We start from the raw sequence: 15,761 nt of genomic DNA, 5'->3' as shown, positions 1-15,761 counted from the left end.
GCGCGTCTTTTCGCCGTGGCATTGGAAAAGAAAGGACGTGGTAACTTACGGTGGCAAAACAGTGAAAGTGAAAAGTGTAAATCAAGGTCAAAAATAATTATTATTTTGGAAAATTTAATGAAAATATCGTTGGAAAATGTGAACATAATCTCTTTTCTTAAATATTTTCATATATATTATTTTTGGAAATGATTGATAGCAAGTGAAACAGTGAACAAATGGAGTGAAAAATACACACAACAGAAATCGGCAAAAATAATACATTTGACATTAACTTTGAGTTAAAAATATAAATTTTCGCTGTGCAAGTGAGCCTAACTTTGAGTTAAAAATATAAATTTTCGCTGTGCAAGTGAGCCTTAGAAAACAAAGAAAAGCTAAACACGGTAAACATGCCAAACGAGCCGATTTCTGTTCTGTGTAATTTCCATTTCAACACGTGGTCATATTCAACACGTGTGACCACGTTCAATTATATTTTCAAAAGATGGCGCTAACAGTATGTTAATTTGAATTCCAGTTTAAAAACAGAAAAGTAGCTATCAAGAGCTCAGAGTGACATAAAAAAGACCAGTTTGATTCGATTTTGATAAAAGTGTCGTTTGAATACAACTGAAAGGTAAAAGAAATGCCAAGAGGTGGAAGAGGTAGAAGACATGCTAACATCGGACGTAATACCCGTAACAGTAGAAATGTGCAAAATCACAGACAAAATGAAAATGACGAAAATCATGCTGATAGATTACGTCAACAAAGAGATCGTGATAGGTCACGTTCTCAAAATCGGCCAATAAATATCAATTCTGTAAATTTGAATGGTGCAGCATTTCAATATAACCCACAACTTGATTATTCATCTCACAAATACGTTGTCATTGGAAGTATGGATAAAATTTGCGGATTTTGTCAAGCATTGAAATTTAAAACTGAAACACCAGGCATGTGTTGCGCTGCAGGAAAAGTTCGTTTACCAGACATACAATATCCGCCCGAACCATTAGCTACATTATTATCCGGAACATCACCCGATTCCAAACATTTTCTCATATAATTCATCTTTTCAAATGACATCTTTTGGTGCTGGACAAATTATAACCGATAACTTCATGCCAACGTTCAAGGTAATACATCAACTTGAACGTTCAACAAGATTCCCTGACACATGTAATGAATCATTAGGTTTTATAGACTCTAATTATGGCTTTTTCCAGATTCAAGGGCAAGCATATCACCTAATAGGTTCATTACTACCACTACCCGATCAAGAGTCAAAATTTTTGCAAATTTATTTCATTAATGACAACGATGATGAGCTTGAAACACGATGTGCATTTTCCAGAAATATAAACAGAGTCATCATGAGAGAGTTACAAGATTTATTACACACACACAATGTTTTGGTGCAAAGTTTTAAAACAACATTCGAAAGATTGTCATCTGATAATCATAAAATCAAAATTGATGCAAATAAAACGCCTGCCGGCGAACATCGTGGAAGATACAATCAACCAACTTCAAGCAACGAGGTTGCAATTGTTATATCTGGTGATGATTTTCAACCAAGGGATATTGTTTTGCAAAGAAGAAATGATACACTGCAACGTGTTAATGAAACGCATCGAAAATATGATGCATTGCAATATCCTCTTATGTTCTGTCGTGGTGAAGATGGTTATTCGATTGATATAAAACAAATAAATCCAACAAATGGTCAAGAAACAAATAAAACTGTAAGCGCAATGAATTATTATGCATACCGAATCATGATAAGAGGAAATCAAGAGAATCACATTTTAAAATGTCGTAAATTATTTCATCAGTACATTGTTGACATGTATGCGAAAATAGAAACAGAACGATTGAATTACATTAGATTCAACCAAAGAAAATTACGCTGTGACGAATACATACATTTACGAGATGCAATTAACAACGATACCAACGTGAATAACATTGGTCAAATGAAAATATTACCTTCATCGTATACAGGCAGTCCAAGGCATATGCATGAATACGCCCAAGATGCAATGTGTTATGTCAGAAATTATGGTCGACCCGACTTATTCATAACTTTTACATGCAATCCGAAATGGGATGATATTAAGAATCATTTATATCCTGGACAATCAGCTACTGATAGGCATGACATTACTGCAAGAGTGTTTAGACGAAAGCTACAGTCTCTAATGGATTTCATTGTAAAACATAAAGTTTACAGAGATGTACAATGTTTCATGTATTCTGTGGAATGGCAAAAAGAGGCTTGCCTCATGCGCATATTTTGATTTGGTTAAAACACAGATAAAATTGATGATATTATATGTGCTGAAATTCCAGATATAAATGAAGATCCCGAATTACATGCTACTGTAACCAAAAACATGATTCATGGACCGTGTGGTACGTTAAATCAAAATTCTCCATGTATGGTTGATGGTAAATGTTCAAAAAATTACCCAAAGCAATTAATTGCTGAAACAATGACTGGAAATGATGGATATCCATTGTACCGTAGAAGATCACCAGAAGATAATGGAAAAACAGTCACTGTAAAAATAAATAATCAAGATGTGGAGATCGATAACCGTTGGATAGTTCCGTATTCCAAATTATTATCGAAAACATTTAGGCTGCGTTTCTTTATACATTCCGGATAATCCCATTTCACAGCCGGAATAAACAGAATACGTTTGAAATATACGTTAACATATCATCAGGAACGTTCTAAAGAATAAGTAAACAAAAAAGTTTATTCCAAACGTTCAGAATGAATAAAGAAATTCAGCCTTAACGCACATATAAATGTTGAATATTGTAACTCCGTAAAATCCATCAAATACATATGCAAATATATCAATAAAGGAAGTGACATGGCAGTATTTGGAGTTGCAAATCAAAATGATGAAATTACTAATTACCAAATGGGAAGATACATTAGTAGTAACGAAGCAGTTTGGAGAATATTATCATTTCCGATTCATGATCGCCATCCAGCTGTTATTCATTTGTCAGTCCATTTAGAAAATGGACAACGTGTTTATTTCGATAAAAATACTGCTCAACAAATGGCTGAACGACCACCAGCAACAACACTAACTGCATTTTTCAACTTATGTGAAACAGATTCATTTGCAAGAACATTGCTTTATTCAAATGTGCCTAAATATTATACTTGGAATGCATCATCAAACTCATGGGTACGAAGGCAACGAGGAATACCTGTAGATGGATATCCTGGTGTTCATTTGGGTGATGCAATCGGACGACTTTACACTGTGCATCCAAGTCAAGCGGAATGTTTCTATTTACGTTTACTCTTAGTTAATATTCCCGGCCCAAGATCATTCCAAAGTTTGAAACGAGTTAATGGTAATCTTTGTTATACTTATCGGCAAGCATGCGAAGAATTGAATTTGCTTGAAAATGACAATCATTGGAATGCAACTCTTATGGATGCATGTGCAACAAGTTCTCCACACCAAATAAGAACACTATTTGCCATCATTATTGCTACATGTTTCCCAGCAAACCCAATAGAAATGTGGAGAAGTTACCGAGAATACATGACAGAAGATATTCTAAATCAAGTACGTCGCATTACTGCAAATCCAAATTTGAATTACACAGATGAATTATATAATGAGGCATTAATTAAAATCGAAGACTTTTGCCTGATGACTGCAAATAAAACTCTGAGTGAGTTAGGTATGATCGCACCCAATCGTCCGATGCATGATGCATACAATGCAGAATTAAGACGTGAAAAAGAATATGATCGAAATGAGACGAACACATTTGTAACAACAAACCTACCAAAATTAAACACAGAACAAAGGCAGGCATATGACACAATTATAGACAATGTTGCAAATGAAAGAGGAGGAATATTCTTCTTAGATGCACCAGGTGGGACTGGAAAAACGTTTTTGTTGTCGTTAATTTTGGCCACCATTCGATCACAGAATAATATTGCATTGGCTTTGGCATCATCTGGAATAGCGGCAGCTTTATTGGATGGCGGTCGCACTGCCCATTCTGCATTAAAGTTACCATTAAATATGCAAGTAAATGAAGAACCAACTTGCAATATTTCTAAAAATTCTGGAATGGGAAAGGTTTTACAAACATGTAAAATTATTGCATGAGATGAATGTACGATGGCTCATAAAAAATCACTGGAAGCCTTAAATAGAACACTGAAAGATTTGCGAAATAACACAAACATATTTGGTGGTGCACTAATTCTATTGGCCGGTGATTTTCGACAAACTTTGCCTGTTATTCCCAAATCAACAGCAGCTGATGAATTGAGAGCATGCCTTAAATCTTCTAATCTGTGGAGATATGTTCAAAAACTCACATTAACTCACATTAACATTATTTGTTGCAAATTGGAAATGGACGAAAGCCAATTGAGAAGAATACAGGCATGATCACACTTCCAACTAATTTTTGTACCGTAACAGAATCAAGAGTACAATTAGTGCAAAATGTATTCCCAAATATTGCACAAAACTATCGAAATCAAGATTGGCTAAGCGAGAGAGCTATATTAGCTGCCAAAAATGTCGGTGTCAATGAAATCAATGCCAGTATTTTGACTCAAATTCCAGGTGAAGTTGTGACCTATAAATCAATTGATTCAATCACTAATCCCGACGATGTAGTGAATTATCCCATTGAATTTTTGAACTCACTTGATTTGCCTGGCTTGCCACCACATCGTTTGCAATTGAAAGTCGGCGCAGTGATCATTATGTTACGAAATATTAATCAGCCGAAACTATGCAATGGGACAAGATTAGCAGTGAAACGGACAATGAATAATGTAATTGAAGCAACAATTTTGCAAGGCAAATTTAAAGGTGAAGATGTTTTGATTCCGCGTATTCCAATGATTCCAACAGATTTGCCTTTTGATTGTAAACGAATTCAATTTCCCATTCGCCTTGCTTTTGCTATTACTATCAATAAGTCTCAAGGTCAAACACTTCAATTGTGTGGAATTGACCTAACTTATCCATGCTTTGGACATGGACAACTGTATGTAGGATGTTCGCGAGTAGGGAAACCATCGTTACTATATATTTATACACCACATGAAAATAAAACCAAAAATGTTGTGTATCAGAAGGCTTTAGAATAAGTTTTTAGTTTACAATCATTGTAATCATTGTTATTAGAATAAGTCACAAAATAGTGGCCGAACATGAATTAAATGACAAAAAAAAGAAAAAAACCAAGAACACCTTTCATTTCTATTTTTCTTTCACCCAGCGAAGCGGGTGAGGGTCCGCTAGTATCCATATAAGTTTATCTCATTATATCTAATTGAACGTTCTATCGAACATGTTTGAAATAGGGATGGGTAGTGGGGGGTTGAAATTCGATTTTTTTCCGAATTTCGAACATTGCCCAACCATTCGATTATTCTATTCGAAATTTGGTGGTGCAAATTCGATTTAATTCGAATTTTTTCGAATTTTCCAAAAGAATTTTTAATTGAAACTTCTTAATCGAGTTCGGAGATGTTTGCGTTAAATATTTAACACCAAGTCATAAATATGTAATATGGTTATAGGTATCAATCGATGGTTTTGAATAAGCTTTATTTTTTAATTACATTTAGGAGGGGTGACACCTGTTTGAAAATTCGAATATAGTTAAAAAGTGTTGTGATTAAAATACTATGCAACAATTAAAATATTTTTGAGGTGCTTGAAGAGAGTGACCACCTGTCTAAAAAGTTAAACTCAAATTACACTGTGGGACAGCCGAAACCAGCCCGGACTTTGTTAACATTCTCTGAAAGTATACCCATCCAGTAATAATACTCCCGGTGGATTTGCAAAAGTTAGCTCGTATTTTTATTTCATGGCCTACTAAAGTTTTCATGTCTCGGCCTAAGTAGTTTTCAATAAAGTCAAAAAAATAGTTAAAATAAATGTCTGGGCGAAATCAAAGTTTAAGACATATATAATAAAATTTCATGGGAAATATTTTTGTAGAACATTTTAACCCATTAGCTCGCGCCTAAAAGGCTCATTTCGACCCTTACTTCAAGAAATCCCGCAAAAAGCAGATTTGGAAGGTCGTTAGAGGATTGATATATTCTAGAAAATTATTCTCCGGGAAATTTTACTAGGGGTCTTCTCAGGTAAAAGCTTCATGCCACCAACGTAAAAGCCTCTAAACATTTAAAATAAAAAATCAACAAAAAAAATTGTTTTTTACAAACGAAATTTTTAAATTTGAGTTTGGAATAACAGTTCCTTCTAGGCACAGATTTTTTGTCCCGATGCATCAGTTCGAAAATCATGTATTTTTTTTTACTTGCATCCCTAAGACAAATGGAGTGCCACTCACAGTGATGGCAAATTTAGGCAGAAAGAAGAAAGTTGAAGAGTTGATTTTTTGGAAATAAAGATGAAATTCGATTTTTTCTAGAAAAATTCGATTTTATCCGAATTTTAGCAACACAAAGTTCCATTTCAAAAATTCGCCATTTTGGAGCTAAACTTCGATTAAAATTCGAATATCGAATTTACCCATCCCTAGTTTGAAATAGACGTAAAACCACCACTGCTTACCATGTAGCGGTAGTTTTCGGAAAGGTGAAAAAACTATATTGAATACTTGTGCCGAGTATTTAATGTTCGGCTCCGCCCGAACTTAGACTTTTTTACTTGTTAAGAAATAATTTAGGTGATTTAGTTAAATAAAAATAAAAAAGTTAGTAATTTAAAAAGATTTTTTTTTTTAGTATTTGAATTTAAAAATTAGAACATTGTATTCAATAAAAAGTTTTTAAAGCGTCGTAAATTAAACCTGCGCCACTAAATAACTACTCGCAACAATCTTGAAAAAATTGAAACTTGACAAAATTGTAAATTCTTTTCGATTGACGCAGCACCAAATGAGAAGTCTTTCAGTTATATTTTTTTTATTGCGGTGCAATGATTCTTTGTTGAGAATTGCATCGGGCTGCAAATGTCGAATGTATCATCCTGACTTTCATCTTCACAATCTTGTATCATGGCAAGATCGTTGTTTAAACACCGTTGTTTTCCAAAGAATTCTTCATTCTCATTCTTTTGGTTGTTTCTGAATTTGGAGAACCTGTAACGTCAACAGCGTTTTTCGATTTTAGTTTTTGTAATTCATTTTTAATCCTTTCTTCTGTGACTGAAATATCTTTTAAGCAGAAATAACGAAAGAAGGTTACCACCTCTATTTGTATTTTTTTTTATCATTTAATACTAAAGAAATTCATATACTAGACCCAAGGTTTGTTCTATGGTGATTAATTAACATTTTTTATTGAAATATTTTTCAATGGGTTGCTTTGCTCGTTTAGACATTTCCTTCGTTTGGTACCATACTTGTTTAATTTGGATAAGCGGTTTGTGTATTATCCGGAAAAGACTTTTAATTGGGAATAAAAAAATATTTGGCCAAGTTTAGCTGGTAAAAAACTGTTATTTTCGGTTCCTTCAATATTCGCATTCGCAAAAGATCCGCACTGATTATTGCGAAAGTGGAAGCGAATGCGAATGTTAAAATTAATGCGGAAGCTCTGCGGTTGCGAATGCGAATGCGAATATTCGCAACAACCCTGGTCTGTACGTTATAGATATTAAAGAAAAATTAATGTGGGTGGTCTTTATTAGAGCACCAGAAGCCAAATCAACCATTTTTAGAATTTTTGTCTGTCTGTATGTTTGCACGGGCATCACTCGTGCCACCTGTTGAAAAGTTGCAGTTTAAATAAATTGATAAGAAAAAGTGAATATTGCAATATGGGCGTCAAAAGAAAGAGGCTTAAGAAGACATACAGCCAAAAATATTTTTTAGAGTTGCCACTTGTTTGAAAATTTTAATTTAATTTAATTTATAAGATAAATTGTATATTGAAATATGGTTACCAAACTGAAGAGGTTTAGGAACTTTAATTGCCGAAAATATTTGTAGGGAGGGTTGCCACCTGTTTGAAAAATTGTATTGTATTAAATTTATAAAGTAAATGAAATCTTTACCTATACTTATAATAAAATTGTAACGGTGACAGGTAACAAGATCAAAGGCAATAAGGTCAATTCACTTTATTTCCCACACTGGTGCGGAATAAAGTCAATTGACATTGTTACCTTTTCAAAAGCGAAATAAAGTCGACAAAAATTTGGAAATTAAGTCATTGACGCTATTTCCTCATTCAAATGGAAATAGCGTCAACAATGCTTAAAGTATGTCGATTCATAGAAAAAAATATTGTACTTACAATAAGCATTGCCCCGTAAGTGTTGTTTTTTAATAGATGAAAAAGGTTATTGCCAAATCCTCAGTGTGGTGCTATTAATCCACACACAATCATGAACTACCACCAATTGATTTTATTAAAAAATTTAAAATTACGAATATAGTAAAAACACGATGCGAAAAACCAAACGCAAAACGCAGCTGAAATACGAGAAATATTTGAAGAACGAGCGTAGAAATGATCCAGAACATGCAAAACATGTTTCGTTTCCACAAAAAACAAGCGAACACTATTTAATTGAAGAAACAGTCCCTGTCCAAAAACCTCGGAGAAACACTGAAAGAATTCTGTGCTTTAAATTAGCATATTTTGAGCGAATTTGGAATGTCTAAGGTGGAAAAGAAACCAACCTTTCTATAAGAAAACAATTATAGAAAAGGAATTTTCTTACAGTGTATTCATATCTCCGCCAACAATTTGTGACGACATCATTTAAAAGCAGCTAAGGAGAACGACGACACTATTTATTAGATGGCACATTCAAGCCAATGTGCCAAAATGAGGGTATAAACAATTATTGATTATTTAATATCGGAACCGAGATCATGTAAGTTAATCCAACCAATCGTTTTTACACACTTTTGAAACACAAATTATATGCTTTTTCACTGCGGACAAGTTGTTGCCAAAACACAGCAGAACTCTTCCAATAACTCACATATATAAAAATGTGAAATATCGAGGGCTTAAATTCATTAATACCCTCTTTCTGTAATTTGCACAAAACTAATTTGTGATTTTAGAAACCATCTGGGACTTATTACCTGTCATCATTGATATTACTTCTGATTTCCAATTTAAATAGTGTCAAGCGTTATATAAGATAGCATTAGTTGCGATCCCGTACGAGTCCGGACTAGTCAGTATCAGTCAGATTTTACTGGAAATCGATCGCGTACTCGGTTCTCTGACTATTGAGAGGACAAAAAAGAGAGTAATTACGGTTCTCTCTCTGTCAGAAGTTACCAATTTTAGTCCGAGAATTTTTTGCTGGTAAATTCTGGTAAATGTGTCAAACGATCAGCTGTAGTGTGTTTGGCAACCAAATTGTAAGCAAAAGAAAAGTGCACTCTGCTAATTCATGTTAAAAAGTATTTAATTACTTGTTCAAGTGGATTCTAATGAATTTGAAAGTATTTCTGGTTATTTACATGTGTGAGCTGAGTATGTTTACATACAAAATAAGCAAAAATTTACAACCAAAATTTGGAGGTTATGTTGAAGTTGACAGAAGTTACCATTTTTTACTAGAAGGCGACCCCGTACTTTTCAATGTTACTCTCTCGCTCTGAGCGAATTTTTATTTTTTGACAGTTTTACTAGTCCGAGTCCGAGGAATACGGGATTTCACCTATTAATATCACCGATGACAGTTAAATCTTATGTGTGTGCGGCGTAGCGTGACGTGGTGTGGCGGGCCGCCGCGAAGCTACGCAAATTTAATGTTTGAAAGAGCAGTAATGTCAATGGATTTTATTTCGCTTTTGTATAGGTAATAATGTTAATTTCATACCAGGGTAGTCAATTGACCTTATTTCCGTTGATCTTTTTACCTGCCACCATTGTAACAGGCCGATGTCTGTACCTTATAGATATTAAAGAAAAATTAATATGGTGGGTTTTTATTAGAGCTACAGGACCCAAATAAACAATTTTTAGAATTTTTGACTCTCTGTCTGTCTGTATATTTGTACGCGCATCATAGGCTAGGAAATTTTAATGCCGAAAATATTTTTAGGTGATTTGCCAACTGCTTGAAAAATTGTATTCATTTAAATTTGTAAAATAAATGAAATATTACAATACGGTCATTAAACTAAACCGGATTAGGAAGCTTACATTTGAAAATATTTTTGAAGCGGATTGCCACTTATTTGAAAACTTTAATTCAGTTAAATTTATAAGATAACCTAAATGTTGCCATATGGGTATCAAACGAAAGTATTTGAGAATAATAAAATTGCAACAGGCCGATATCTGTACATAATAGATGTTAAACAAAAATTAATAGGGGGCTTATTAGATCAACAGCAGCTAAATGTAAAATTTTTTATAATTTTAGTGTGTCTGTCTGTATGTTTGTAAGCGCATAACGCAAAAACTAATGTATGGAATTAAATGCAGCTTTCACCGATGTACATATTGCTAGAGCTCTAATTGAATATATAGAATCCATTTTTTTTTGTTTTAGTTTATCGTCGATCATATGTCCTAGGTATTTGAATGTATTAACTTTTTCCAGTGCGTCGTTGTTTATATTTAGAGTTAGCAATGGACTGTTCTCAAAATTTCGCCTTGATATAACCACAAACCATCGTATATACTTACAAGTATGGAATCCTATGCCCCTTTTTGTCTATTCTCTTTCTAACAGCGGACGTGCCTGCCAAACTGAAAAGCATGATGGCGGCAGTGTTTGACAGGCACGTTCGACGATGCGAACGGCAATGGAAGGTAAGAAATGGGAGATGGATGACATGAGAATGAAAGAATTATGAAATAGCAGAATGTCGAACCAAAACGAATTTCAAAAATCTGACAATGCGAATGACGTCAAAATGAAAGAATTGCAAAATACCGAAATGTCGAAACAGAAGACAGGCACATGTTCAAGGGTTTCGTGCAAGAAAAAGAGTTGTTGTGTTGCGCCATTCAATATTAAAAAAATTTTGATGTGGTTAAATACGCTTTTTTATTAAATTGAAAAAAACTACATATTTCGCCAACCAAAAAGTTTATAAATAAATATATATCATCTGGCAAAAAGATTTCTTTATAACAACGGTATATGCTTATGGCCTTATTCATAAAAAACAAAATAGATTTAAAGAGCTCTATACAATAACATTACAAAAAAAAAATTTTACTTTTTAAGAATTTTGTTGTAACATTTAACTTAACTTTTTGTGCACCCATCTCTTTTTCTGTTTATTCTCAAATTTTTCTTTTCCTTAATACTCATTTGACTGAGTTTCAATTACACCCAGTAAAAATCATGATGAAAACATTAGAAAGTAAAACCATTCTCTCAATTCGTCGGCCATGATTTTTTTCTGACGTTTGCAAACAATTTAAAATCATATAAAATGTAAAATAAAAAAATGAAATTGTTAACAGTTGTTGTTGTTTGAGATTAAAAATGAGAATGTGTGTGTGAGCTTGAGTTCGAATTTTAAAATTATATTGCTGGCAAACGTCAGACTGTCTCACAATGATTTTACCTTGTAATGTTTTTATCATGGTAAAAGTCAAAATATTTTATAAGAAATTTGTTGACCGTTTTACAACGGCATTTAAAGCTTTTTTTGTTCAAATTGAAAAGATTTCCTTCGCACTTTTCTCTCATGTTTTTTTATCGTAGTTATTATTCTGTTGACATCTAAATTGCCATACATTTTATGTCGTTGGCAATACATTGTTTTCCGGCGTTTCCTCTGTGAACTTTTATAACTACATTCATAAAAATATTACTAATTTTGGTTTCCAATTTTTTCCCATCTTGCTATTGCTGAATATCAAAAAGGAATTAATAAATAATTTACTTACAATTTTAGTGAATGGTTCTTGCAAATAATATTATTTTGTGGTTGCAATTTCTTGATCGCCGGCAGGAACTAATAAACTTTTTTGCCAAGACCAAAGCAGACGGGAAGGAAAAATAGTTGTTCATTAACAATTTGTCCGAAATATCGTTCTTGAAACGCGCTACTGCTCACTAAATTTCATCATCAAAAAAATCAAATTTTTTCACTTAATTGTTATGATTTTCTTCATTGTGGTAAATTTTCACATCAACACAGCAGCTGGCTGTCAAACGGAAACCAAAAAAGATACCAAAACATTCAGGGCGCAATCTTCTTTTCTTTGATTATTGTACTGCTGCTTTGAATATCTCAATTTTGACAATTCTGATCTAAAAGTAATAGGGCTTTCGCACGCGGCGATTTTTAAGGCAACTTTTAGTTGAAAGCAAAAATCGCCTCGTCCGAGCGGCCTTTCAACTAATCGCTTTCAACAAAGTTGGTCGCCAGCCAACTTTGAGCTCATTCAACTTTTTTTCCTTGCAACCCTGTGTTTGTTTACATTCTGTATCAGTGTTGGGAAATGAAATTGTTCATTCAGTACGAAATTTATACAAAAAATGTACTTTTCGGCTATAAATTGTATACACTTTTTAATTCGCTCATATATTTTCTTAGTACATTCCCTTCAAGACCAATGATTTTATGGTATTCATGAGAAAGTTTTATTGTTTATGTACATACGTTTACGTATTTTACACTTTTACAAATTGATTCCACGTGCACACGTACTGAATTTAACGCAAATATGTACGCACACATTTTCAGGTATACATCTTAACAAAAAGCATATTTAAGTTATTATTAATGGATAAAAGAGACATTTTCCTTTGGATTCAGTACTGAAATTTGACATTTTAATAGCATTTCAAGTGCTTATCAAAACTTTACGACAAGATTTGACCATTTATCTGAATATTATTCAATTTTAATAATTTTTTGTAAAAATACGGTTTATATTTTAAGAAAAGCCGTACAAATCCAAGGTTCAAACTTTGTGCAACATTAAAAAAAAACAACACACTTTCGTAAAAATTTCGAGCTTTTTAATTCGATTTCCTAGATTTATTTTGAGTGTGCGGTTTTTTAGCCCATTAAATTTTAATATAACTAAGTTTTTTAAGATTTCTTTGATGAAGGTGTTGCTAATTTTCTCCATATAAAAAAATCGTCGAACACACTTCGTATGGAAGAAAATGGCTGACATCGTCGACAAAAAAAATTGCCAAGTTCAACGGTAAGTCCCAGCTACTTTAAACTTGCACTTTATTATACTAAAATTGAATGGGCTAAAAACTAAAGAATATTAATAAAGCTCGAAATTTTTACGAAAGTATGTTGGTTTTTGGATATTTCGCAAAGATTTAATCTTGGGTTTATACAGATTTTCTTAAAGAATACATTATATTTTATAAACAGATAATTAAAATTAAAGAATAATAAAATATATAGTAAAATCTTGTCAATATGTGAGTGCCGTAAAGGTATTATATTTAAGAAAATCTCTTCTTATAACTAACGAAAGACTTTGTTTCTATATATAGCTGACTTCGACATTTTGTTTTAATAAAACTTAGTATCGAAAAGTTTCTTTAAAAATTTGCCTAGGCTATATTATACTGGTTCTTTCAAGCCATTTTTCAAAACTTACAAAGGTAAATACGAACAGGCGAACAAAAGAGAATACAAAAAATTTCTTGCTGTGAATCTTCAGAGCTATATATTTTTAGTATTCATTATATTCATTAGTACAATTTTACTAAAAGTACTGCGTAGTAGGAAAGTATATTGTAAATGAAATTGTATCAAACAAGTACAATTGTACCAAAAATGCCAACACTGTTCTGTATACATACTTTGTTTTTCTTTTTTTTTTTATGTATGTTACCGCATAACTTTGGACTACGTCAACCGATTTCGATAATTCTTTTTGCATCGGAAAGGTAGTGTCTCAGAGGTGGTCCCATACTAATCTGGTTAAGATCCGATCAGCGGATCATGAGATATATATATATATATATTTTTTTATATGAGAGTTGAAGTCGGTTTTTTTTTTGCTAAAAATTACTAGTTTTATCTTTCAGCTTCGCTCAAAGCACTTCTACCAACGCTTGGCTTACCCAATTTACGCCAGTTGATAAAATATTGCGATTTAAATTCATTTTCAATAATGTAAATAACGATTCGTGTTGAATCGAAAATCGCCTCGTCTGAATAGGAATGGCAACTTTTTCACTTTCAACTTCATATTCAACTTTTGTTGCCTGTAAAATCGCCTCGTGCGAATGCCCTATTAACAGCAAGGAGCCCTGTTTCGCTGTACTCGAGCGAACAGTGCTAGCAGCAATTGGTGACTGCCCGAATTGATCCCGACGCGCTTTTTGTTGTTTGAGATTTTCTATACGCACTTCTAGTATCTGTTTGAAGTCGGTGCCCATGCTGGCTAATTTAGATTGTAACGCATACACCATGATGTAAGTCAATTCTTGAATCTATTGCGGTCGATCATCAAAAAGACTCTTCTTTTTGGTCACTGCAAAAAAAAGGTAAAGTAATATTTATAATTAAGAACACTTATTCATTTTATACTCACGCATTGTCAATTTTTCCAACTTGGCATATGCACTTGCTATGTTTTTGCCAATATATTTGTGACCATCATAAATTCCTTTCTTTGGCATACGTCAATTGTTGCACCATAGCCTGTAAGAAATGCGTAAACATAATAATGCAAACATCTTCAAATGCACTTCTACTTCTAACTTACTTGTAAGTCTCTAATCTGTTGCTCGTACATAAATTGCGTCTGCGTCAAGGTCTCTATACGATTGCGGCCTTGGTTTACATTGGCCTTATCCGACAACTGGCGTATGATAAGCTGCGCCATTTCCTACTCATTTGACTTTTCTTTGAACTGATTTGCAACATCGGGAGCACGTTGCTGCATTACATCTAGCAGCCTTTTCATTTCATCCAGATGAGCCGCTTGATGTGGCCAACACCCAAAAGGTTTGTTTACAAAGTGCATTCTTGAGTAGTTGAACAAATGCCAGTGGGCAGCCAGCGGGTGAGTTGCTGGCAACAATTTGCAGGCTTGGGTCAGCGTTTGTTGCGACTGCCGGAAAAGTAGCTAAATAATGAAAGTAATTATATGTATAGCGGAGTAGGAGGTTTTCCCTTCACTTTCACTTTCAGCGATTTGCATTGCATTTAATAAGTACACATTCTTTACTTGTAAACAACCAATTTACCATTAAAAATTAAATAATTCCGTAAATCCGCGATTTATTATGCACTTTGTAAACAAACCTTTCAATTTCGCCCCAGCTGTTCGATTCTTTTTCGTATTGAATTCGTCTTTGCTCTCTCATTCTGGTATATTTATATTTTGACGTCATGGCCAGTTGCTCTCAGCTCGGTTGGCGCAATCTTGTATTCTATCATTCTTGCTTGTATTCTATCATTCCACGAGTCAAGGGATGTACATAGCTCAGTGGTTAACGCTTCTGACTTTGAACATCGAATATGCAGATTCGATCCCTGCTGAAGTCTAGAAAAAGAAGTCTGATGAGGAGATGTGGTGATCTCCGAAATAGTGTTATATTTTCTACCGCTTAGACTTTGTTGCTTTTTCAATTTTTCCTAATAAGCAATTGTGGTACAAAGCTCAATAAAAATGTTAAAAATAAAATGTTAACAAGCCACAATAACATTGACAAATACATAGTTTAGGAAGAGCCTGCCTGAAACTATACAAAAAAGCAAATAAGCAAATGGATGTATAGAATTGACAACAACAACCACGCTGTCGAGTTTAAATAGCGGCAAATCAGCTGCACTTGATAGTAGTTGGTTGAATAAGG

This window comes from Rhagoletis pomonella, unplaced genomic scaffold (assembly GCF_013731165.1).
Source record: "Rhagoletis pomonella isolate Grant_MI unplaced genomic scaffold, Rhpom_1.0 Rhpom_scaffold_00014, whole genome shotgun sequence".
Classification (NCBI taxonomy): Eukaryota; Metazoa; Arthropoda; class Insecta; order Diptera; family Tephritidae; genus Rhagoletis; species Rhagoletis pomonella.
Note: the sequence above shows the minus strand (reverse complement) of the source record.